The following is an 11,654-nucleotide window of genomic DNA, read 5'->3' on the forward strand; positions in this document are numbered from 1 at the left end:
GTTGTTGAAGAAGAGGCCTGGATAGCCTCTACTTGGCACAGTTCTTAGTCTGAGTTTCGTCCCACGTGGAATTTATAGCTTCCTGGTTGGATGTCGCCATTTTAATATATACAAAGTTTGTTAAGAAGATGCTACACCAAATTAGCAATAAACGACTAGTTTCGACATACGGTACTCTTGACTAGTTTGCGACTTATAGTAGTCTTGACTAGTTTCGACTTATAGTAGTCTTCGACAGGTTCTTCTAACTTTTTACAGCTGGAAAGAACTGTGCTTTTCAGCGGTGTATCTCCTCCTTATATACCCTAGATCCCTGTCAGCTGAGGGGGGCCAACGGGAACGCGGAGGTGGCACCCAGGGTTCCGGGGCGCCGAATTGGCTGAAAGGTGGCATCTGATCGCGTGATATGTATACTTGCTCCTGATTGGCTTAAGCGTCTGTCGTTCGCGTCATGGGATTCTGTGACGTATGTGGCGGTTCATACAGGATCTATGTGGTCTGTATACGTGCAGTGACGGTGTATTGGTGTGTTTATGACGTCATAGACCCATTCGTCAACTCGTGTGGGGAGCCGAAGGAGGGGGGGCTTTCAACACCCCGAGAGGGTTTCGGTGAGGGGGGTGCAGAACCTTTTGCTTATGCTGGGAAACTGGTTGGTGTCTATGGCATGTTGTTTGTGTCCATATCGATTTTTGTTTTATGGTTGATTTTATCGCATATAACATTCGGATTTATCAACATATAACATTCGATTTATCACATATAACATTCGATTTATCGCATATTATTTGATTCACGCATCGAATCATTCGATTCACGCATCGATTATTCGATGCATCATTCGATGGCGTGAATCGAATGATTCGATGCGCGAATCGAATGATTCGATGGTGAAGACATCAGATGCATCGAATCATTCGATTCGCGCATCGAATCATTCGATTCACGCATCGAATGATGCATCGAATCATTCGATGCGTGAATCGAATGATTCTGATGCGTGAATCGAATGCATTCGATGCGTGAATCGAATGATTCGTCATGCGTGAATCGATGAGTTCGATGCGTGAATCGAATGATGCATCGAATCATTCGATTCGCGCATCGAATCATTCGATTCACGCATCGAATGATGCATCGAATGATTCGATGCGTGAATCGAATGATTCGATGCGGTGAATCGAATGATTCGATGCGTGAATCGAATGATTCGATGCCGTGAATCGAATGAGCATCGCAATCATTCGATTCGCGCATCGAATCATTCGATTTACGCATTCGAGATGATGCATCGAATGATTCGATGCGTGAATCGAATGATTCGATGCGTGAATCGAAGTGACGATGCGTGCAATCGAATGATTCGATGCGTGAATCGAATGATTCGATGCGTGAATCGAATGATGCATCGAATCATTCGATTCACGCATCGAATGATGCATCGAATCATTCGATTCACGCATCGAATGAATTTGAATCGAATTATGAAACAGATACACACCATAGGTGTCTGTCCCGCCCCGCTAGTGTTTTGTGCGACCTGTGCGTTGTCTCTCTCTCTCTCTCTCTCTCTCTCTCTCTCTCTCTCTCTCTCTCTCTCCTCTCTCATATATATATATATATATATGCATCCTTGCAGCTACGTAATCTTTGTTATTGGTTCACTCTGTGGTTTAACCACATCTCTACGTCATGAATACGACGCATGTAGCTTCCGATCGCGCGCATCGGCTGGTTTCCGGTTCCTGTGAGAGTGCCGCAATCACCGGATATTACACCACGAGTGAATATCCGTGTCGATGGCGTAGTGTGTGTACGTGACCGCAAGCAAACGGCAAGAGCAAACACTCTAGCAACGACAATACGGAACTGTTTTCGTTCTCTCTACGGGCGGAACGTTCCATACATAGGAAAGCGGTGAGGCATCGTAGTGTGGTGTGTGCGTGCGTATGTGTGGGAGTGTGCGTATGCGTGCGAGCGTTTGAATAGGCGTGTGCGTGTGCGTGTGGGTGTGCGTGCGTGCGTGCGCGTGTGCGTGCCTTAGTGTGCGCACACTAGGCTCTTATAGATTGTGCTAGTAAAAGTAGCACATTATGCTACTAGCAGTGCTCGTTTTGTGTCCAATTTATTAAATTATGCTCGTTTTTAAAAATTATGCTCGTTTTTCAAAGATTATGTTATTCACAAGAAACACAAGAAAAGTCTAAATCAAATGCTTTATTGTTAACGAAAGCAAGTTTCTAGCTTTGAATTGATCCCTTCTTTTTCCTGAACTGGGCTGGACTGCTCTAAACACAACACAAAACTATATTGATGACTCAGTCAGTTTCCTCAAAATGCACCATGCTTATTCGAATTTGATTTCGTTTTCCTAATATCCGTTTAGCACTTGCTGTATTGTAGCATTACACTTGCTTATAGTAATCTCCCAGTGCGTTATCATGCTGATCATTGAACGAAGCTGAGAGTATAAAGAAAACTCTCTCTGCAGCAGTAGAAGATGGTTGGACCAGCAGCACTTTCTTAACTGCAGAGGACCAATTAGGAAGTTGCTGTGCGTGGAGCTTCCACCATTCCACTTTCTTTTCTTCGCAAGGTTTCCCCTACCTACCCTAGACAAGGGCCTGGACTACTAGCGAAATGAAAATAGTCTGAACAAAGCTTGAAAAAATCAATATTAAAAATAAAACAAGTCATGGCTCTAGTAATGTGCTCTGAAAATAATAAAAATATGCCGATTATGCTAGCAGTGCTACTTCTGTGTGACGGACAGCACTAGTATTGTTGTGTCAGGGCGCTCTACAAAACAATGCTTAGTAACGAAGTGCCCTAGAGTCAATAATTCCGCGTACACGCTTAAACAACGCGTGCAAACACCTAGAGTTGATCGATATAGCAATAATATCAGGAGTAGATAATAGGGAAGAAGTGTGACATCAATAAACATGGGAAATTCGTCATTTACTAGCCTTATAATACCTACGATTTACTACGCGTAACTCATCCAACTTGAGCTCAAATCGGACACAGTACATCCGCCTACCATCGTGCGAAATCCTTTCCTCGTATACACCCGCAATCCGGAGATACAGACTAAAACGTACGACACCATTTTCAATTCTTTGGCCATCAATCCAAATGCACTGCCCGCCTCATATTCAAACAAAAGGCAGCTACTAACCACACTGTCCACGGCTTGCGCTCACGGCGAGGCGCTGTGGCTCGCAGGGTGATTAGACTGATTAGGCATCAACGCAACACTCGGCGAGATAACCTTTGACCTGGTACACAGCTACAATGTATGACTGTATGTCATACCGGCATGCCGGCAATACAGCTGGCATGCCCCCATACCACGCACGCACGCCAATCCGCTATCAGCAGCAGATCGGATTCATATCTCCCTGCGAGCCACAGCGCCTCGCCGTGAGCGCAAGCCGTGGACAGTGTGGTTAGTAGCTGCCTTTTGTTTGAATATGAGGCGGGCAGTGCATTTGGATTGATGGCCAAAGAATTGAAAATCGTGTCGTACGTTTTAGTCTGTATCTCCGGATTGCGGGTGTATACGAGGAAAGGATTTCGCACGATGGTAGGCGGATGTACTGTGTCCGATTTGAGCTTAAGTTGGATGAGTTACGCGTAGGAAATCGTAGGTATTATAAGGCTAGTAAATGACGAATTTCCCTTGTTTATTGATGTCACACTCCTTCCCTATTATCTACTCCTGATAATATCCATTCAAGGCGGCGGTGTGGTTACCGCGCTTAGACGGATAGGCGAATTAGCTAGCTTGTCCGTTCTGTCAGGCGTGGAAGTAAACTAATCTATCGGTAAAACAGTGCAGCAGTCGTATGTGTGTATAATCATATTATACACACTTACAATTGCTATTATTATTATTATTATTATTATTATTATTATTATTATTATATCAATTATTATATAGAACACGTTTTTCGCGCTTAGTTGCAGTAGCCGTGATCGTATAGTGGTTAGTACCTTGCGTTGTGGCCGCAATAACCCAGGTTCGAATCCTGGTCACGGCATAGCTAATCTGTAGCCATGTCACGGCAAGAGTGAATGTTTTGGCATTCATAACACGTGTCTATACAGCGATGTCATTTTTCATGTGGACTCTGGTCGTTAATAAGAAGTTACTCCGATATGTGCAAAAAATAACATCATAGACAGCAACAGCTATAGATGCATACGAATCTCTGTGGCACAAATTGATGGACAGTGCTAAATAGGTTCAAGCTAGTAGCATTTATGCCACTTAATATTTATAAATATGATTTATCATATTATTATCCAAAAGTTATTATTGATTATTGTAAATAAATAAATATTTATTCATTTATTCATTTATTTATTCATTTATTTATTTACATATAATCAATGGAATTATTATGATGGTTCTTCGTATACTGTAAAATGTTAATTTTCTTAAAAATTGGGCTACATTTGGCGATCCGTCATTCGCCACGATTTCCTGATTAATTACGGAATAATCTACCTAAAACCTTCGATGTGAACAGTGCATTAAAATCTTTTAAGTATTTAGTGAGAAATCGTCTGTTTATCATTGCATTGGAGATATTCGTGAAGTTGTAGTGCACTGGCGCCATCTAGCCGTCTGAGTTTGTTCAACCAAGCACCGTAAGCACCGCATCACAGAACGTTTGGTTTTTAACTGAGAATATAATATAATAACAGGGCATTACACGCTCGTGTTCGCTTGTCTACCACCCTCGGCCCCCAATGTTTGCGGCTTGCAAAATGTTCACCTACACGGTCTTTCCTCTGGCAACGTTATAGTTTATGTTGCATGAAAATCTCAAAATTTGATTATTTACCATCACCGTCATGTGAATACGCGTGACTTCTTACTCTGATATAAAATAAAGTTGGTTCATCTGTGTGAAGTCATCGTAAATCAAACAACGAACTCAAACTCCGTTCGCTTTCCTCAAGCTTCGTTTTCAACGCGAACGTCCAATCCATAGTAACATCTGTGCTCTCTTCCATTTTCTTAACTGTAAATTATATCTTGTAAACATGCTAGCGTTACTACTACTACTAGTCACCACTACTGTTCCGTTCAGATAAATATATAGAGACACTATTGTCTAACAAGTATGTTATTTCTATGGTCCTACTGCAGATATACTGAGATTTGGCGTTATCATTCATATAGCGTTCTTCTGTCTTGAGTTGGGGAGCCACTGGCTTGAGGAACATGCGAAATGGACAGGTGCATAAAAAAGGGTCCACCTAATCCGCACCATATGGGTTCTCTTATCTTGTCATCCAAAAAAACGGGTCTGTTAACTAGCCTTCTTTAAAGATTTGGTGTAATTATTCAGTCTTAACTTCTCACAACCCATAACTCTATGATCGAAAAACTAATTTATCATTGAATAGGAATAGGAATGATTTCCTGCTATTATCTTCTTCTTCTTCTCGGGTCACTACACTACACTCGGCCTAGCCACTGCTGCACGCAGGACTTGGCACGGTGGTTGAACGCCTCAAGGTCTCCATGGCTACAGGGCTCTGGTAATAGGGGGAATTTCAGGAGGTGTCCCATAGTCTGGTCCTCCTCGCAGTCGCATTCGGTTGGGCCATCTTCAGTGTATCCCCATTTCTGCATGAGTGCCCTGCATCGCGCAAGCAAACCCTGTCCTGAGGCGATTTAGGCATAACCACGTCGGCCATACCTTGTTGGCTCTTAGTGGGAGGGATTCCTGGGGTCTGAGTAAAAGCATATGTTGGCTTGCCTGAAGATGCTTTGACCATTGGGCGATCCTGTAGTTTTGGAGGTTGCCATCCAGGGGTTGAACCGCGTAGATAAAACTGTGCCTGGACTTTAGTCTCTTCTGTACTATTTCATGATGGAAGAGGGGGTTGCGAGGGTCATTTTCTTGGTTAAGTTTTTCTACTTGGGATGAAGCCATTTGTCTAACGTGTGGAGGAGCAATACCACAGAGCAGGTAGAGGTCATCTACGTTGGTTGGTCTCAAGCATCCAGAAATGGCTCTGCATGCAATGTTCAGAACTGGGTCAATTTGTGCAGCATGGGGCGACCTACTCCAGACAGGGCACGCATACTCAGCCGCAGAGTAGCACAGGGCGATATCAGTGGTTCTGATTGTCCCGGCGTCTGTTCCCCACTTAGTAGTAGCCAACTTCTTTAGAATACTGTTTCTGGCACCCACTTTGGCCTTTGTCTTGATGATGTGATTCTTGTAAGTTAGAGAGCGATCTAAAGTAATACCTAGGTAGACTGGGCTATAGGTATGTTTCAGCCATTTCTCATACCATTTGACTTTCAGTTCGCGTTTTGCCTCCTTGTTCTTTAGATGGAAGGCACTTATGTAAGTTTTCCCGGGATTGGCTCGTAGATGGTTTGCTGTGTAGTAGGTGGTTAGGCCTACAAGAGCATCGGTGATGGACCGTTCGGCTTCGTCAAAGGACCGTTTTTGTGAAGCAATGCAGAGGTCATCTGCATAAAGGAAACTCCTGGTGTTTGTGTGCACTGGCTGGTTATTTGTGCATAGATTAAAAAGCAGAGGGGCCAGAACGCTTTCTTGTGGAAGGCCATTTTTCTGTCTACGCCATCTGCTGCGGTTACCATTGAGATCCACGAAAAACCGCCTGTTTGCCAACATGTTCCTGATTAGCTCTGCTAGTCTCACATCCTTTACTAGCTGGTATAGCTTTTTGGTTAGAATTCGATGGTTAACTGTGTCGTAGGCTGCGGAGAGGTCAACAAAAGCTGCTCCAGTAATTAACCCTTTCTCATACCTGTCTTCGATGAACTGGGTAAGGTTACGGAGTTGGCTTGTACAGGATTTTCCTGGTCTGAAACATGCCTGCTCTAGGATGAGGAGTTTATCCATGTAAGGGGTCAAACGGTTGAGAATGAGTCTTTCGAAGAGCTTGTATGTATGGCAGAGCAATGAGATAGGCCTATAGCTAGCTGGACTAGCTGAGTCTTTACCGGGCTTTAGTATTGCAGTGACTCTGGCTTTCCTCCACAGCTTTGGGATGTTGTTAGTGCAGAGGCAGCTGTTAAACATATCAAGCAGCCATTGAAGGGCAGCGGGAGCGAGATGCTTGATCTGCTCACAGAAAATATCGTCAAGACCGGCAGTTTTATTATTTTTCATCAATTTGATACCATTAGTCAGTTCGCTCATATTGAAAGGTCTTGTGAAGTCTTGGTTCTTTTGTGTAGTACATTGAGCTTTTGGTAGTTTGGCCCTACTGGGATGATGATTATGGTGTCCCTGGCTGTTCACAAGGAGTTGATGAGCAACCTGGTCAGCAGTCACTTCTGGTCTTGGTTGTAGTTTAGAGAGGTCGTTTCCTAGCATCCGAATTGTCTTCCACGCTTTTCTACTACTATGGGTCATGTTTGTAGACTGGATGAGTTCCTGCCATTTCCTCCGTCTGCCTTCTGCTATGGCTTCAGTTAGTCTCTCGCCAGAGTCAAGCGTGTGGTCACCGAATGGATCATTCTAAAAACAGTTTACATAGTCATCAAACAGTGCTTCGGAGTCACCCGTCAGACCTGGAATGTAACTTGTGCGGCATCCTCGAGGTATGTTGTTCCTGGATGATTTCTTGATCATCTTTACGAAGGTGTCATAGTTAGTAGGTGGAGCAGGCATGGGCCGGACTGCATCATCGAGTTCTTTAGCAAATTTTTCCCAATTAGCCTTCTTCAGATTGAAACGTCGGCGGAAAGGTACCGATCGAGGTGTAACTACGGCGTTAACTTTAAGCCCAATGGGCCGGTGTTGGGAGTGTGGTGTTGGGTCCAGGCCAACCCTCTCCCATTGGCCAGCAATGCTGGTAGAAACAAACACCAGGTCAGGGTTGTATCCACGCCTCTATCTGGAACTGTTGAAGGAGCAGGGGAGCTTTGCGTCATGTATAAGCGACAGCTGATTCACATCTGACCAGTTTTCCACAAGGGCACCATCTTTGTTTGTTTCTGCATATCCCCAGGTAACATTATGGCTATTGAAATCTTCTATAACCACATTGATACGGCCATCAGTAACCTCGCGAGGAAGGTCGAATATCTCATGTTGTGGTTTATAGACAGAGCTGACAGAAATCTCCATGAGCTCGATGGTAAGAGCTTCAATGTTAGCATCGTCTGATTGAGAAAACTTATCCACAGTTAGCCCATTACGTACAAAAATCGCACTACCGTATTGATTATGTGGTCTTTTTGCTATAAGGGTCATTCCGAGGATTTGTGGGCGATTACGTGAAGGTCCGCGGTGTGTCTCCTGAAGGCAAAGAATGTCACATTTGTTTCTCACACACAGGTCAGCCAGAATATCTTGTTTGGCGCCTGAGAGACCTTCAATGTTGGATGAGATGATACTCAGTGCCGGCCCTGATAAGGACCTGTGCTGTCGACACTGAGACTTGCCATCTTGTTCGTCATGGGTAGACATAATGAGGTGTATGTAGTGTGGTAGAAGTATTCGCAAGTGTGAAACCTGACATTATTCTGCTATTATGAGGGTGGGTAAGGGTATTTTCGTGAAACGTGATCGGCCGTTTTTATACCTCGTGAACTGTGAATTGCAATTTATTTTGTCTGTGAACTGTGAATGGACCACCTTGCGTGAAGCGTGATTTAGCTTTTATTTAGTCTGTGAACTGTGAATAAGAGGTCTCTTTCCTCGTGAATCTATGCATGTCCGGCGCGGGTTTAGGCCGGTTTGAACCGGTTTCCAGAAACCGGTCACAGGCCTCAAAATTCACCAGAATGCACCAAATATAGCCTAATTTAAAAAAAATTCCCGGTGGGGCATGCCCCCGGACCCCCCTAGCTGCAGAAGAACATATGGAAACTATCAAGAGCTTGAAACTATATATATATATGATATACACACACACACACACACACACACACACACACACACACACACACACACACACACACACACACACACACACACACACACATGTATAAGCATGACTACTGTGCAAGCATATTTTTGATTCTCAGAAGTGTTGTTAGTCAAGAAATACACTTGTATACTTCTATGACCTTATCTTATGATCCCCGTGATCTGTGAAAAGAGCATTATTTTCACTGTGAAATGTGAAAAGCACTTTATTTTCACTGTGAATTGTGAACAGTACCCCCCCTTACCCCCGTCTATTATGATAAGGAGATATCTAATAATGGTTCTAACAAAAGAAAATTATTTATAATATTTCAACATCTCAGAAGAGATTGCAGAATCCTTCTAAAAAAATACCTTCTAAAATTCTGGATCCAAACTGCATGCAGCGCCCCCTTCGTACAACTCCGAATACGTGAATTGAGCCAGTGCGAGAGCGCCATCTGTCGTGGAGTTTGCAGCCGATCAAGTGAGTAAACATAACTCCCGTCAGAGCATATGAATCATATCGTGAATAACATAAATCGTGATATAAAAAATCATATATCATATAATAATATGTAATAAATCATAAATAATATCGTGAATCACTAAAGTACCACACCTTTGAAATAAAGTGCTAAGAGAGAGAGAGAAAGAGAGAGAGAGAGAGCGAGCGCGCGGAGAGAGACAATGGAGAAGCGCGCGCGAGAGAAGGAAATGAACAGATCCTGCAACAAACACGCCCAATAATATATAGGTAAACACACTCACACATACACACGCACGGACGAATCCACGCAGACATAAACGCGCGCGCTATGACATATATATCAACAAATACATGTAGAGTTCAGATGCTTACCTCCAACTACAGCAATAGTTCCGTCAATGACGGGACCATCGTCGGGGTTAATCGGCGGCAGTATTGGGAAACTTCCCGGAGAGCCAGGACCAAAGATGCCAGTGAATCTACCGGAAAGATCTGCGAGGCGCGTATGCTGGAATCCACCGCCATCAGGCAGGCAGTCACTCTTGCTTACCAGCAACCAGATCGCGCCGAGAGTTACGTACATTCTCCTCTCCATATTGTGAAACGTACGTGACCTTATGCTCATGCAGCACGTAGGGCCAGCAGGAGTCACTGCGACATACACATTCTCCACTATAAGATTCTTAGGAACGGTCGTCTATCTTCTTAAGTATGTGCTCCTCCTGAAAAGCAATCTTTATCCTTGTGATCGGCAGGCAATGATACGCTGTGGTTCTGCTACAGGATTGCTGCGACTAACCGCTGCTGCGACGCATTTGTATACCAGCTGTATCTCGCTCGAGCTCTTATATGGCTTATATGCCCCAAGGGTACGCGGACAGTTCCGGCTGCGTTTGCACATCTGTCTGCGCACCGCGTCATAGCCTACTTCTCTAGATTAGGACACAGTTCATAGTATTTCCAAGACATTATTCGCGAGAAGAAGTCGTCTAACGATCGATGCAGGGTTTTATCGGAGCAACACGTCCTTTCTATGTGCAAATAGCCTATATGTGACTCCACATAGTAGGGGACTTATACTGACGCTTACCATTACCCTTACTACTATTACCAGGAGTAAGATAATATATTATCTTACTCCTGCTATTACTATTACTTCTAATACTATTATCTCTACTATGTTTAGATACATATTTTTATCTAGGCTTTTTCGTCAGCAGTTATACAGTCGTCTGTTTTCTCGCGCGAATTAGTATTGCTCGTGTAAGAAATGAACGACGAAATTAGAAGAAGAAAATCTTCGCCAGAGAGAATGTAATTCTATCCGCGACAGAGGCATGCAGTATGCACGGCGTGTTTAGAATCCATGCACGGGAACAACATAATGCGGTACTGCGCGTGATAGTAGATATCATGATGCGCAACGCACTATGACATCACACCGGATGCGCCGAGGGCGTTCAGAGGTGATAAAAATGCGATGCGTAATGTCGCTACCACGAATCTCACGAAGAACAGCCCTGCGCATGTTGGTCATCTGTGTTTGTTCTTGTGTATATTAATACCGACACACACGCACGCGTACACGCACAAGCACACGCGCACACACATACACACACATATCTATCTATTTCAGATGCAGAGGGAGAGAGAGAGGCAGGGAGAGAGGCAGGGAGAGAGACAGGGAGATAGAAACGAATTAGAGCTCTGTCGACACATTGACGTGTTCCTTTGAAGTGACGTGTACAATACCGCAGAGGGTCTCTGTAATACAGCTAATAGAATGTTGTGATTCATTTAGGAATAATGACCTGCATCATCTACAGCAATATCATATCATTTGACAATGTTTGTTTCCGCATATTTCAGTGCGGCAGAATCCGATGCTATGTGCTTTACGAACATCGTAAACTAAAGTACACATTTTACCTTACAATATTGCCCAAGTATGTGAAAAATAACTATTTAAAATTTGCCCACAATCTACGAGTGACAGACAACAGTGGCATTCCTTCCGTGACATTGCTACTGAGTATAGCTATGCCGTGACCAGTATTCGAACCTGGCTCAGACCGGCCACAACGCAAGGTACTAACCACTAAATACGATCACGGCTACTGCATATGAATAGACGTCAACTATATGCACATACACAAATATATTTTCCACCACGCGCACACACACGCAGGCCCGCGCGTACACACACACATGCCGCACGCACGCACGCACGCACGCACGCACGCACG

General features: G+C 44.0%; 1 non-coding gene across 1 annotated transcript; it reads left to right on the forward strand.

The window, feature by feature from the left end:
- The first annotated feature begins 3,974 nt into the window (after window positions 1–3,974).
- Trnah-gug lies at window positions 3,975–4,046 on the forward strand. Its single transcript has one exon. It is a non-coding gene; the product is annotated as a tRNA-His (tRNA).
- The last annotated feature ends 7,608 nt before the right edge of the window (window positions 4,047–11,654 follow it).

Source organism: Priapulus caudatus, unplaced genomic scaffold (assembly GCF_000485595.1).
Source record: "Priapulus caudatus unplaced genomic scaffold, Priapulus_caudatus-5.0.1 Scaffold300, whole genome shotgun sequence".
In the NCBI taxonomy this organism is placed as follows: Eukaryota; Metazoa; Priapulida; class Priapulimorpha; order Priapulimorphida; family Priapulidae; genus Priapulus; species Priapulus caudatus.